General features: G+C 43.2%; 1 pseudogene; it reads left to right on the top strand.

The window, feature by feature from the left end:
- Window positions 1–1111: 1111 nt before the first annotated feature.
- LOC129651699 (60S ribosomal protein L23a-like) lies at window positions 1112–1838 on the top strand (annotated as a pseudogene).
- Window positions 1839–14346: the final 12508 nt, after the last annotated feature.

Genomic DNA, 14346 nt, shown 5'->3' with positions numbered 1-14346 from the left:
CCAAATCTTGGCAAATTCCTTACACAGCATCTTCAAGGAATTCAATAGAACTCTTGGAGAACTTCACAATGTGAAATTCCTCTGCAACAGAGTTCCCAGTGTCGGCTGCACATTGGAAATCTTGAGAACTTCCTTATCAAAGAAACTAGAAATTTAAACCAAGAACCTCCAAAATAGTAATAGTGAAAAAGATGTGCCAAATAGTTTTCTAAGTACTTTAAATGGTCTTTCATTTTTGCAAATTCCCAAATTACATATACACCGCACTATCTTTGTTTTATAGATGGAGAAACTGAGGCACAGAGAGCTTAAGTAACGGTTCACAGTCACAGGCTAGAGCCAGGCCTTGGCTTTGGCAGCTCTGGTCAACCAGACTGTTGACTGACCTACAGCCTTAGGAGTTAGCAACACCAGGTACCTGGGGACTAGCATGTAAAGAGTATGAGCTGAAGTAAGCAGGCTTACTTGAAAGTCTGTTTAGAGGTAGTTTCCAAGGTCTTTCCCCAACCATCCACATCCAGGCTATAGCTTCCTGCCCACCCTGCTGAAGATAAGTTGTTTTTGCTTTGGAGAAAGTGGGATGGAGGCATCTGTCCTGACACACCCCGTGCAGACAAGGGTAAGCACCACCAGGGAAAGGCTGGGCTGGCAAATGTTGCCACAGTAAGTCCACCACAAAGGGCGCCTGCTCTTCCTTTCTGATAATTAAAACCCAACAGAAATTTTTGGGGATATCTAGAAAGCTGAACAAAATTACAAAAAGATGGAAAGAAGAAAAGATAAGAAATTAGAACACCATATCAAAAAATTCATCAAGCAAATTGTAGGAATTTCAGGAAGAAAAAAGAAAGAGGTAGAGATAGAGGGGGGAGGAGAGGGAGAAAGGAAAGGAGATAAGGAAGGGAGGGAAAACGAGAAGAGGAAATAATAAAATAATATCAAAATTTCCTTGAACTGAAGAACATGAATACTGAGATTGACCAAGATTGGGGTACAATGAGACCTTTCTATGTTGAAAAGCCTCAGTGGGAGACACACAGAGAGAGACAGAGAAAGAAAAGCAGGTCGCATATAGTCAGGATCAGAAACACTGGAAAGTAGACGTCCCTAGAGCCATGCCTTCAAAATAGTGAGGGGGTAATTATTTCTGATTAGACATTTATACCCAGCCAAATAATCAACAAAGGTGAAGATAGAACAAAGACAGTTTTAGATATTCCAAGTCTCAAAAAAGCCTTTTCATGAAGATGGCACTGAAGGCAAAGAAGGAAGCCCCTACCCCTCCTAAAGCCAAAGCCAAAGCAAAGGCTTTGAAGGCCAAGAAAGCAGTGTTGAAAGGCGCCCACACCCACACACACACAAAAAGATCTGGACGTCACCCACTTCCCAGTGGCCCAAAACACTGTGGCTCAGGAGGCAGCCCAAATATCCTCAGAAGAACACTCCTAGGAGAAACAGATTTGACCACTATGCCATCATCAAATTCCCCCTCACCACCGAGTCAGCCATAAAGAAAACAGAAGACAATAACACATTGGTATCCATTGTGGATGTCGAGGCCAACAAGCACCAAATTAAACAGGCTGTGAAGAACCTCTATCCCATTGACATGTCAGCTCAATACTCTGATCAGGCCTGACGGAGAGAAGAAGGCATATGTACGACTGGCTCCTGACTATGATGCTTCGGACATTACCAACAAAATTGGGATCATCTAAACTAAGTCTGGCTGGCTAATTCCAAAAGTTTTCACTATGTATATAAAAAAAAAGTATCTCAAAAAAAATTCTGCATTTTTCCTCAGGCAGCTACTATGAGATGTACTTCCCCTCACCCATCAGGGCAAATATTTAAAAGAGGAAGCCATAGGATGCAGGAAATGGGACCCAATCCCAGACAGAGGGGAAGGGGAATTCTGGGGTGATAATGAGGGAACTTCCAAGATGGCCTTGCAAGAGCAGGCAGAGGGTGACAGGGAAGCATGCTTCAGGAATGCAAAACTGAACACAGAGAGAGGCAGTTCAGACTCCTGATGGAACTTGGGATACTACTCATGATAAGTACAAAGAATCTGAAACAAATTAAAAAGGCAACCTTTCAACTCCAAGGAATGTAAGAAATTGGTGCAGAAAAGGAAAAATAATTGCCATGTAATACATGGCTCAGTTCTCAGTAATATTTGCATGATCAAAATAATGTAAATACTGAATGTTAATCTAGTCAGAATATACTGTATTTGTACAGGGAGAATTGTGGTCTGGGAAGTGAATTTATGGTGTGAATGTTTTATAAATTTTGAAGAACCAATTGATTCCAAGAAATAATGGAAACTCATTACTGCTGGGAAAACAATAGATGAGGGCTGCCATTTCTCCCAACATGTCTTATACAGCAGATGGACCATGCAGATGACGTGCATACATAACTTTAGACCGGAGGTTTGTAGATCAAGTACTATGATCCAATACCCAACCAGGAAAAAAAGTGTTCTCCCTTAAGCCTCTGATTTTGGCAGTTTTGTGTCTTAGTGGTCTTGCCAGGAGGAACTGGCTGTAAAATGTATTTCCACATGTCTAAGTGAATTGATGCATTGGGTGAAGGTTCTTATGGTTGTCAGGATGCATGGTGAGAGACTGCCAAGACTGATGGCTTGTTTTATAGAAATTCATACTAAGTGGTTCTGCCAGTCATGTGACCTACAGTTTGGCTGATCTTTGGGCCACTCCTGCTGGCGGCCTCAAAGATTCATCTATCCTCAGGGTAGGGTGTCACCATTTGCTAAGAGGGCATGAAGCGCACTTTTTATAAAAATCCAATCTAGTGGGAATGCAAAACAGTGCCACCACTTTGGAAAGCAGTTTGGCAGATTCTTAAAAGTTTAGACATAGATTTATTCATCCACCCAGCAAATCTACTCCTTAGAATCTACCCAAGAGAAAGGAAAATATATGTCCACAAAAGACTTGTACACAAATGTCCATAACATCATTATTCATCATAGCCAGAGAGCGGAAACAACTGAGATGTCCATCAACTGGTGAATGCAAGACTACTCTGAAGGAACAAACTATTGATACACACTACAACATAGATGAACCCAAAATTGTCATGCTGTGAGAAAGAAGCCAGACACAGTAGACCACCAGTATGATTCTATTTTGGGTCTTCTCTGGTGGCATGGTCCTATTTATATGAAATGTTCAAACAAAGCAAATCTATTGAGAGAGAAAGCAGATCAGTTGATGCCTGTGGGGAAGATGAGGTGGAAAGCAGCAAGGACTGGGGATTAACTCCAATGGGCACAAGGAATATTTTTATTTATTTTTTAATGATTTTTTAAAACATTTATCTATTTGTTGGACTGTGATGGTTCTTAGTTGTGGCACGTGGGATCTCCAGCCTTCATTGTGGCACGCAAGATCTTTAGTCGTAGCATGCAAAATGTTAGTTGTAACATGTGGGATCCAGTTCCCTGACCAGGGATCGAATCTGGACCCCCTATTTTGGGAGCTCAGAGTCTTAGCCACTGGATCACCAGGGAAATCTCACAAGGAAGTTTGAAGTTTTTTAAGGTGCTAGAAACATTTTAGAACTACACTGTAGTGATGCTTATAAAATCCTGTAAATTTACTAAAAATTACTAAATCATAAAGACAATTTACTAAAAATTAATTTTTGAATGGGTGGATTTTATGGTATGCAAAAAAATTGTTTTAAGAAAAATATTTGGAAATACTTCTTTATTTAAAAAAATGGAAACTAAGACAGTATTTTGTGTAAAACCATTTCCATTCTGATTCACCTAGTGATATTACAGGTTAAGCCTTCCTTCAGATCCTGTATTTCTCATACAAGATGTTACATGAAGTCAACTGCTCTGCACCTCACCAATAGCAAAGATGGTTAGGGCAGGATGGGATGAGATGAAGAGAGACATATCTAGCAAAATAAAGGATCTTCAATTATAGTCAAAGTGAGATAATATTTTTCAGATTTTAAAATGTGGGTGTACTATATTTGAATTTTCTCTGAGAAGTTGTATGCCTATGACATTACATTTTGAAGTAGAAGATCTTCTCTTAGGGCACTTTTCAACATGAACTGCCAATCAAAGGTGCTTCCTTGGTGGCTCAGTTGGTAAAGAATCTGCCTGCAATGCAGAAGACCCAGCCTTAACCCCTGGGTCAGGAAGATCCTCTGGAGAAGAAAATGGCAACCCACTTCAGTATTCTTGCCTGGGAAATCCCATGGACAGAGGAGCCTGGTGGGCTACAGTACATGGGATTGCAAGAGTTGACACGGCTGACTAACTAAACCACCACCACCACAAGGGTGATGGTACTGGGTCCCATCCAGAGAGAGTGCTGATGTAAATCTGAAATGATACTCACAAATGTATACAGTAAAATAATCCTATCAGCAGCTAGTGAAAGCTGGTGCCCAATATTAATCTACTATGATCTACTATTGAGTCACTTTTTAAAATTTTGTTTTAAAAGTTGGATTATTTTTGTGTGAACCTTTCAAAACTGCAAGTTTTATTACTTCCCTTTGGCTTTCTTTGCAGTTTTTATCAAACCATCAAAGCATACTAGGTTTAAAGAGTTAGCATGGACTTAGAAGGAATATGACTACCTCTAGCTTGGCCTAATACCTCCCTTTCAAGGATAGAGAATAATGGAGGACTGACTGATAATAATCTTTAATGTTATATAATCTATACTACTATAAATTAATAATAACATGTGAATAATGTATAATAATTTACAATACTATATGTGACTATTACCTTACCCTGAGTCTACCAGCCACCATTCAGTACTATTTAGTTCTGATTATAGGTTAGCTTTTCCCTGTATTTCCCTATTGAATTACTTACTTAGAGGTGTGATCAAGAGGAAATAGCTTTTCAAATTTAGATTTTCCAAATGAGAGTTAAGAGTAACCATTATTTGATGCTAAGCATTCACACCTCCTATAACAGTAATGTTAACTGACTGGAGCATAGAACATATAAAATTCAAAACACTATAATGCCTTGAATTAGACATCTGAGTGATAGTTACACCTTAATAAAAGGAGTTTGTGTATTTAGGCATATCAGGCCAGTTCCATCAGAAAGTCAGGTCAAGAACAAAAAAAATAAATGATATTTTTAGTTCCAGAAGACTCGGAGATTTTGCCTCTGTTACTATGTAGATCTGCATGATTGGTGCAGTACTGTCAGGATAGATTGGACTATACTGTGGTAACAGAAGACCCAGCATCTTGTGGCTCATTTATTACTTTATCTCCACATCAACCCTGAGTCAGCTGTTCTTTGCTCCCTGTTGTCTTTTCTTGGGGACTTAGCTAGCAGAGCAGCCTCTTGTGTCCACGGTCCTGTGCAGACAGAACACTGCTGGCAATGATCACATTTCAAATTTCTCTCAGGAAGTGACACCGTAACTCTGCTTACATTTCACTGGCCAGGGCAAGTCACAGGGCCATACCTGGGTTGTACATGATAATGCTATTCAGTCTTCCTGGAGGGAGTGGAGAAATGAGTAGTGAACAACTTTTCCATCCAGGCTGCCACACAACAGCGAGCGGAGTTCCATGTGCTATATAGTAGGTCCTTGTTAGTTATTCAATTAAAATATAGCAGTGTGTACATATCCATCGCAAACTCCCTAATTCTCCCTTCCCCCATGTACTAAAAACAGCATGAATCTTGAGGACATTTGCTAAGTGAAATAAACCAGTCACAAGAGGATAAGCACTGTGTGATTTTGCTCATGTGAAGTCGCTAGAGTAGTTAGATTCATAGAGACAGAAAAGAGATTGGAAGTTGCCAGGGGCCAGGGGAGGGAGAAATGGGACACTTTGTTTAATGGGTACTAAGTTTTGGCTTTATAAGATGAAAGAAACTCTGGAGAATGAGTGTCCAACAATTTGAATGTAATTAACATTACCGAGGGAGAAGGCGATGGCACCCCACTCCAGTACTCTTGCCTGGAAAATCCCATGGATGGAGGAGCCTGGAAGGCAGCAGTCCATGGGGTCGCTGAGGGTCGGACACGACTGAGCGACTTCACTTTCACTTTTCACTTGCATGCATTGGAGAAGGAAATGGCAACCCACTCCAGTGTTCTTGCCTGGAGAATCCCAGGGACGGGGGAGCCTGGTGGGCTGCCGTCTCTGGGGTCGCACAGAGTTGGACACGACTGAAGCGATTTAGCAGCAGCAGCAGCAGCAGCATTACTGAAATATACACTAAAAAATGATTAAAAGGGTAAATTTTATGTTATGTGTGTTTTATCACAGTGTTTAACAAATAAATATTTTTTTAAAAAAACTATATGACTTCAGTTGTTACAAAAGCACAGCTGTGAGGGGCCATATTGATAATAGGAGAGGTTATATGTATGTGAGGGCAAGGGGCATATGGGAAATCTCTGTACTTTTCTTTCAGTTTTTTGCTGTAAACCTAAACCTGCTCCAAAAATAAACTTAAAAAAAAATTTTTTTTTTCACTATATGCCCACTAAAACAAGGAGCCTTTATAGAAGAACAGAAAAAGGAGTTAGGTGTGAAGTGGCCCAGGTGGCTCAGTGGTAAAGAATCCTCCTGCCAATGCAGGAGATGCCAGTTCGATCTCTGGATGGGGAAGATCTCCTGGAGAAGGAAATGGCTACCCACTTCCAGTATTCTTGCCTGGGAAATACCATGGATAGAGGAGCCTGGTTGGCTGCAGTTCATGGGGTCCCAAGGAGCCAGACATGACTTAGCAACTAAACAACAGCAAAGTAGCGGGACCATATTCAGGAGAAAAAGAAAAAAATTTAGGACACCCACTTAAATCTGAACCTTGTATAAGTCATTTTTTATTTTTCAGCATAAGTATATCCCATGTAATATTTGAGTCATAATTACACCCCCAAATCATTTGTTGTTTATCTGAGATTCAAGTTTACCTTGGTGTCCTGTATTTTATCTGGAAATCCTAGACCCAGGACCCTGAGCTATCTTCCTGGATATGTCTGTTTCCAGAGCCTCTGCCATGGGCCACGTGGCTCCCCTCACTGCCCAGGTCACCCATCATGTTCTTCTCACCATGTGGATAGCTGTGCTGTTTTCCTACAGGAAGAGGAGTTGTTGAGCCAGGGAACTTCACACTGGAGGGCATGCAAGTTGCATTTCTCTCTGTCAGCTACACAATTCTCTCTCACCCCCCGTTTTAAGCAGTTTTTCCAGTCCTAGGCATGGCAGCGGCTGGTGGTGTTCCTTTTCATGCCACTCATGTTTCCTGGAGCAAGGTCCCTTCCCTCCTGCCTTTGTCTGTTTCAGAGGCTCTTCAATGCTACTGCTAGCAACCCAGCCTCCCCTCCTCCTTATTGCTTCATCTGTGCTTCTGTGACATCCCTAAAGTGCCATCATTAGAATGGCACTCAATATTCCAGGTGCAGGGGCAGAGAGCAGTGGTCTTACAGATATTTCTGAGATTTACTTAAACGTTTTAAAGTAAATCTCAGAAATATCTGTAAGACCACTGCTCTCTGCCCCTGCACCTGGAATATTGTTCCAGGAAAAAAAAAAGCTGAGGGATACAGGAAACAAGACTGGCAAAATGCCGATAAGCAGGAATGTGCCATGAGAAGGCAAGGGGGTCATTATATGGTTCTTTCTGAGTTTTTGTGGTTTGAAATTTTCCATAATGAAAAGTTAATAATAAAGATTTAAGCGATGTACAGAACATCAAAAACACCACCACAGAATCCAACTTCTTGGACTTTCTGTTACCGTTTCGACATAAATGCACTTTGTCCACGCTCTTGATGTTTCCTAATAATTTAAAGTGTTTAGATATCCGTGGTTTCCTAAAGATAAAGATACAATATCCTTATTCACTAATACCATAGAAGAGTTCATCACCCCCAAGCAGAAAACTTTTTGATAATTTGTTTCCATGGGTTATGGGTCAATCAGAGGGGCACAGATCCCACATTCCTGGAATGTCAAGGACAGTGAGCCATTTCTTCAGATTCACTTTCCTATAGCTACTTCCAGGCCATTCCAGCCATAGAGGCAGGGGATTTCCCTGGTAGTCCAGTGGTTAAGACTCCACCTTCCAATGCAGGGGACATGGATTCGACCTGGTTCAGGAAGTAAGATCCCACATGTCACAGGGCAATTAAGCCCACATACCACAAGTTCATAACAAGCAACTGAGACCCATTGCAGTCAAATAAATACTTTTTTAAAAAATAAAAAGGAAATCCAGACATAGAGGGCATATTTCATCCTCTGATAGCTCCTTCATTCATTCACTCATTTATTCATTCAGCGAGTATCTATTGGGTGTTCATGTGTGCCTGTGACTTACTGGCACACAGTGATCAGGAAGCCAGAAACAGACCCTGTACACAGCTCAGGAAACGAGCAATTACATCATCCATGTCTCAAGGATCTAGGGGTCTGAGGAGCCTCTGCTTTAGCCTGGGTGGGGCAGGGAGAGACTCCCACACAAAGTGACATTTTAGCAAGGACCAGAAGGTGGCAACGGGGCTGCAGGAGGTTTCCCTCAAGTAAAGGGTAGGCATATATGACAGCTGGAAGCTGAGGTGAGGCCTGTCCACAGAAGGAGCAACCAGGAAGTGGGGGGACTTCCTTTGTAGTCCAGCAGCTAAGACTCCATGATTTCAATGCAGGAGGTCCGGGTTCAATCCTTGGTCAGAGAATTGTATCCCATTTGTTGCAATTAAAAGATTTTGCATGCTGTAATGAAGAGTGAAGATTCTTTGTGCAGCAGCTAAGACAGCACAGCCAAATTAAAAAATTAATTTTTTAAAGATATAAGCTATATGTACTTAATATTTCGATAAAGATTTTTTTAAAGGAGGGAGGCGGGGCCCACCTTCTGATAGAGACCAAATCTGTGGTCCACCATCACCATCTCAAAATTCTTAATACTGTGATTTTATCTTTGATTTGCATTTTGTAAGCAGAGATGGTGGAACCGTGGAGTATGTCCCAGGAGGCTGGCTCATGTGGTCCCACTTCATTCTCTCATTCTTCTCCCAGGATGAGTTATCAGCTGCTTGCTTCTGACTTCCCTTTGCCCAGGTCTGGCTCATGTCTCCTTGTCCCCATGCTGTGACCTCTGCTGTCCTCCTCCCTCATCAGAGGCCCAGGCTCAGGCGGGCATGCCTGAAGCATCTAAGGTGGGATGACCTGGACCCATCCAGCTTCCCCAGCTCCACACTGCACACCTGGAGATAGCCAGTGGAAGATCACCTCTTAGCTGGGGGCGAGCCTCTGGCCCATTCCTGACCCAGGCAATGGGGTGTCAGCCCACACAGAATGGTCCCATGAGAATGTGGGAGGCTCTGCTTCTCTGAATCTTCCCTAACCTGGAGCACAGCACATCTGTTCTGACACTGGCAAGGGGGAACTCAGCAGCACTATGGTCGAGCCAATGCCAGGATACCCCAGGTCACAGTCAGGGTCCCCAGGTATTTGTGAACAGCCCTCAGCTAGGAGGACTCCCTGAGCCAGCTTTGTGCCTGGGGTCCTGTCCCCCTCCTTCCCTTCTTGAGCAAGTCTCCGAGCCTGATTCTGCCAGCCAACTTGAAGAAGCCTCTCAGGACCAGCCAGGAAACATGAACTGTGCCATTTCAGTGACTGCATGCAAGTCAAATGCTCTACTGTTTGCACTTAAAATTGGCATTGCACAGTATAAAGATGAACAATAGACTTCATGATAACTTAATTCTTTTTCTTTAGATCATTAAATATAAAAGAAAAAAACACCATTTGAAGTGAAGAAGGAACATGCATGAGGAAAATAAAGGCTTTCAAAATATCTTTAAGGCATATTTTCCCCTGCTTCTTTAACAAGGGATCCCATATTTTCACTGTGATCTGGGCTCACACATTCTTCAGCCAACTCTGGAGGGAGAATGTGTGTGATGAAGCCAGTGAGTGGGGAGTGAACAGGTCTAGAAAGACCTTGCAAAGCAGGTGAAGGAGCATGACCTCATTTCAAGCGCAACCAGAAGAGCTGAGGTATCTGCAGTGAGCAGTTCTGGGAGGACAGAGCGATACCAGCAATATGTTCATTCCTCATTCCCCACACTACCACTCCACCCGGCAACAGATGACTAGACCAGAGGGAACCAATCCACAGGCGACCCAATGCCCTATGGCCAATCAGATGCTCTCTCAAAAAACCTGAACCAAGGAGAGTATGGCTGAGTCAGGAAACTAGCCAGCTAAATGAAGAGCTCAGAATGAAGGTTCACAAAAACCTGCTGTGACACCCTCGAACCTGTGCTGAGTTCTGTGCTTTCCCATATGGATGCTCAGCTTGTCTTTGAGCCCCTTTCTAGGGCCTGATCTCGGGTGGCTTCAGCCTGCAGTAGTTTGAAGCAGGCCTTCAGTTCCCTGGCCAGATTGAGGCCAGGTCACGGCAGTAAGAGCGCGAAATCCTAGCCACTAGACCAGTGGTCAGTGACAAGGCCTTGGCCTTTTGGTTTTGCAGAAAAAGAACTGCCACAAAGATGCAAAGTAGTGAATCAAGCATTTATTAGGAGGAAAAACAAGTACAGTACATGTGGATAGATACACAAGCAAACTCAGGAAGGGAACTGCTGAGTTGCGACTTCTGATAGTTTGAATTACTTTCATGGTACATTTCTTCTGGCTTTCTTTTGACCAATCATTTTGATCTGCCTGGTTCAGAGTCCATACTTAGTACACCTCAGGATCCTCCCAAGTGTGTGATCTCCCAAGAGATCCTCCTCAGGATTTCTTAGTCTAGATGAATTCTACTGCAAAGGCTTATGGGTAGTTAGCGTCACTTAGCATCACTCCCCTTTGATCTCCATGGAGCCTTTGTGCACCTGTGTGGTCTGGAGGTCTCCTAATTTCAAGGAGAACATGGGGGTCTCTTATCTTCTTTTTGGGCAGAGCCCAGTCTTCTCTCTCAATTGTCCTGCTATGGATATTTTGGAGTTTCGGTCCACAGGAAATGAATCTGCAATTGCTTTACCCTAGTAAATGGGGGAACCCATCTACCTCCTGCCTCAGGCCCACTTTTTTGAGTGTATAAAGAACAAAAGCATGCCTCCCCACTCCCATGCAGTTGGAGGTCTCCACATTCAGTGGCACACACTCAGTGTGCCAGCATGAATTGACCCTCCTCTGTGTCCCAGGCCAAGAACAGAGACACACTTGAAACTTGTTTTATACCTCTAATAACTGATGATTGCAGATGACACCACCCTTATGGCAGAAAGTGAAGAGGAACTCAAAAGCCTCTTGATGAAAGTGAAAGTGGAGAGTGAAAAAGTTGGCTTAAAGCTCAACATTCAGAAAACGAAGATCATGGCATCCGGTCCCACCACTTCATGGGAAATAGATGGGGAAACAGTGGAAACAGTGTCAGACTTTATTTTTCTGGGCTCCAAATTCACTACAGATGGTGACTGCAGCCATGAAATTAAAAGACACTTACTCCTTGGAAGGAAAGTTATGACCAACCTAGACTGCATATTCAAAAGCAGAGACATTACTTTGCCAACAAAGGTCCATCTAGTCAAGGCTATGGTTTTTCCTGTGGTCATGTATGGATGTGAGAGTTGGACTGTCAAGAAGGCTGAGCGCTGAAGAATTGATGCTTTTGAACTGTGGTGTTGGAGAAGACTCTTGAGAGTCCCTTGGACTGCAAGGAGATCCAACCAGTCCATTCTGAAGGAGATCAGCCCTGGGATTTCTTTGGAAGGAATGATGCTAAAGCTGAAACTCCAGTACTTTGGCCACCTCATGCGAAGAGTTGACTCATTGGAAAAGACTCTGATGCTGGGAGGGATTGGGGGCAAGAGGAGAAGGGGACGACAGAGGATGAGATGGCTGGATGGCATCACTGACTCGATGGACGTGAGTCTGAGTGAACTCCGGGAATTGGTGATGGACAGGGAGGCCTGGCGTGCTGCGATTCATGGGGTCGCAAAGAGTCAGACACGACTGAGCGACTGATCTGATCTGATCTGATCTGGGCAAACATGCAGGATACTGCCAAGTAGAGCAAATTTTGTCCTAGCAATACTATCTCTTCCAAGTGACAATCTTCTTGGTGACCTGGAATACTAGCTTGCCATGTGAGTTTATCAAAACAGTGCCACTGCACTGGGGACTGGTCCTTAAAACATTGTCTTCCAAACTCAATCCAAAGGCCAACGAGAGGTTCTTCATGTCCCAGGGATGGGCCCCTCATGTTTCTATTCCTCAGATGACAGTGCGGTTGTGCATTAGTAATTGCTCTGATATAGTTAGTCTATGTTTTGTCCAGAGTAACATTGTTTTTCAAGTTGTGCTGACAATTGTATCTGCATAGTCTGACATGCCTCTAAGTTTTTCCAACGAGGCTTCAAAATTTGTCAAATTCGCAAATGAAATCAATTTAAATAACTTGAGTTTTTTTAAGTTTTGAGATATGATTGACATATAGCACATTAGGTTCAGGTGTACAATGTAGTGATTTGACATATGTCTACCTTGCGAAATAATCATCACAATAAGTCTTGTTAACATCCGTCACCACATACAGTCACAGTTCTTTTTTCTTGGATGAGATCTTTGAAGATCTACTGTCTTAGCAGCTTTGAAATATACAATATAGCTTTGTTAACTATAATCACTATGATGAACATTGCATTCCCACGACTTATTTATTTTATAACTGGAAGTTTTCATTTCAGTTTTTTAAAATGTATCATCATGTAGACGAACAATGGATTTTAATCAATTGAAATGTTGCAGAAAGATTGGGCTGGGATCCTGGGTAGAGGGTAGAGAGGCAGGAGAGAGAGACACGTGGGATGGATCAATTCGACAAAAGATGAGGACGAGTGTGTGGGGATTGGATCCTTAACAGCGCATCTACACAAGCTGACAGCTACTGGCAATTTGGTTGGGAGGCTGCACCCGCATTTACACAATGCTTCTAGAAGACAGGAACCATGAGAAATATTTTCTTTGGAGTAATTCATTAATTTTTACCCCAAAGTCCTACAAGATTAGAAGTATTGTCTGTACTTTTCTCTTTTTATGCGCTTCTCTAGGGGATCTTCCCAACCCAGGGATCAGACCCATGTCTCTTAAGTCTCCTGAATTGGCATACGGGTTCTTTACCACTAGTGCCACCTGGGAAGATGCAGAAATGAAAAGAGAGAAATTAGGCGTCCGAGAAGCAATGATGGAATGGGGAGGTTGGGGTGGAGGGCGGGGAGCAGTGAAACGCAGGACCACTGTGTTCCCGCAGTGCTCACTCTGGGACTCAGTCCTGCTCTGTGGTGTCAGAGAGAAAGCCTGAAACAACACTTTCTTTTTTCTAAAGAAACCCTGCAGATGTGTAACGAGTCAGGAAGCCAAACTCTGCATGCAAGTTAACTGGAAATGTCAATGATGCACAGCAATGAAGCCCCTGGATGTTCTTCCTAAAAATGGAAGAGATGGGGGACTTCCCTGACAATCCAGCTGTAAAGACTCCAGGCTTCCACTGCAGGGGCCTCAGGTTCCATCTCTGATCAGGGAAGTAAGATCCCCCCAAGCCAGGTGCAACAGCCAAAAATAAAATAAAAATAGCAGAGGCAGGTTGAGAATGGCTTTAAAATAAGTGATGAAGGCCAAATCCTGAGAGATGCCACAGTGTATTTCCCACACTGGTGCCCCGACAGAGCATTCAGGGAAGGCCTTATGTCATCAGTGCATCATGACAAAATCATGGCAGTCACTCATCCATCAGGCGGCCCGGTAGCTCCCACTGCAACACCGTGGGCAGAAGACCCTCTGGTCACAGGAACGGCAACCAGCTCCAGCTCCAAGACTCTGCAAAAGGCCTCCCACTGCCTCCCCTCAGGTTGGCCCTGTCTCCCTAGTAACATGCTCCCCACGCAGCCCACAGACCTCAAACAGGGACAGACAGCAGCTCAGCTCAGTGCCCGAGGGCTCCTCTAAGAGGTCCAGCCATTTTCCTTCACCTCCCAGGACTGTAGGGGGACTTACAGAAATTTGATACAGATAGTTAGACTGCCAGTGTCTACCACAAAAACTAGTAGAAGTATTATTGGCAGGAAAAACACAACTCAAGGAAATGACCTTTTTAGGATGTCAGTAGGAAGTAGGATCTAGTGTGCCTAGCCTCAAGACATACTCATCCATGCAGTATTATATTTAATGCAAAATTTCCTGTCCTATTGCTTCCTGCAGAGGCAAATTATTATTCCTAAATATCCCCTGGCAGCAAGGAAGTACTCAGGATCAGTAAAAAGATGGCCATGCATTCAGTTTCTTTACCAAGCAGAG

The sequence above is a fragment of the Bubalus kerabau genome, chromosome 4, assembly GCF_029407905.1.
Source record: "Bubalus kerabau isolate K-KA32 ecotype Philippines breed swamp buffalo chromosome 4, PCC_UOA_SB_1v2, whole genome shotgun sequence".
Classification (NCBI taxonomy): Eukaryota; Metazoa; Chordata; class Mammalia; order Artiodactyla; family Bovidae; genus Bubalus; species Bubalus kerabau.
Note: the sequence above shows the minus strand (reverse complement) of the source record. Positions and strands in the feature narration are given on the sequence as shown.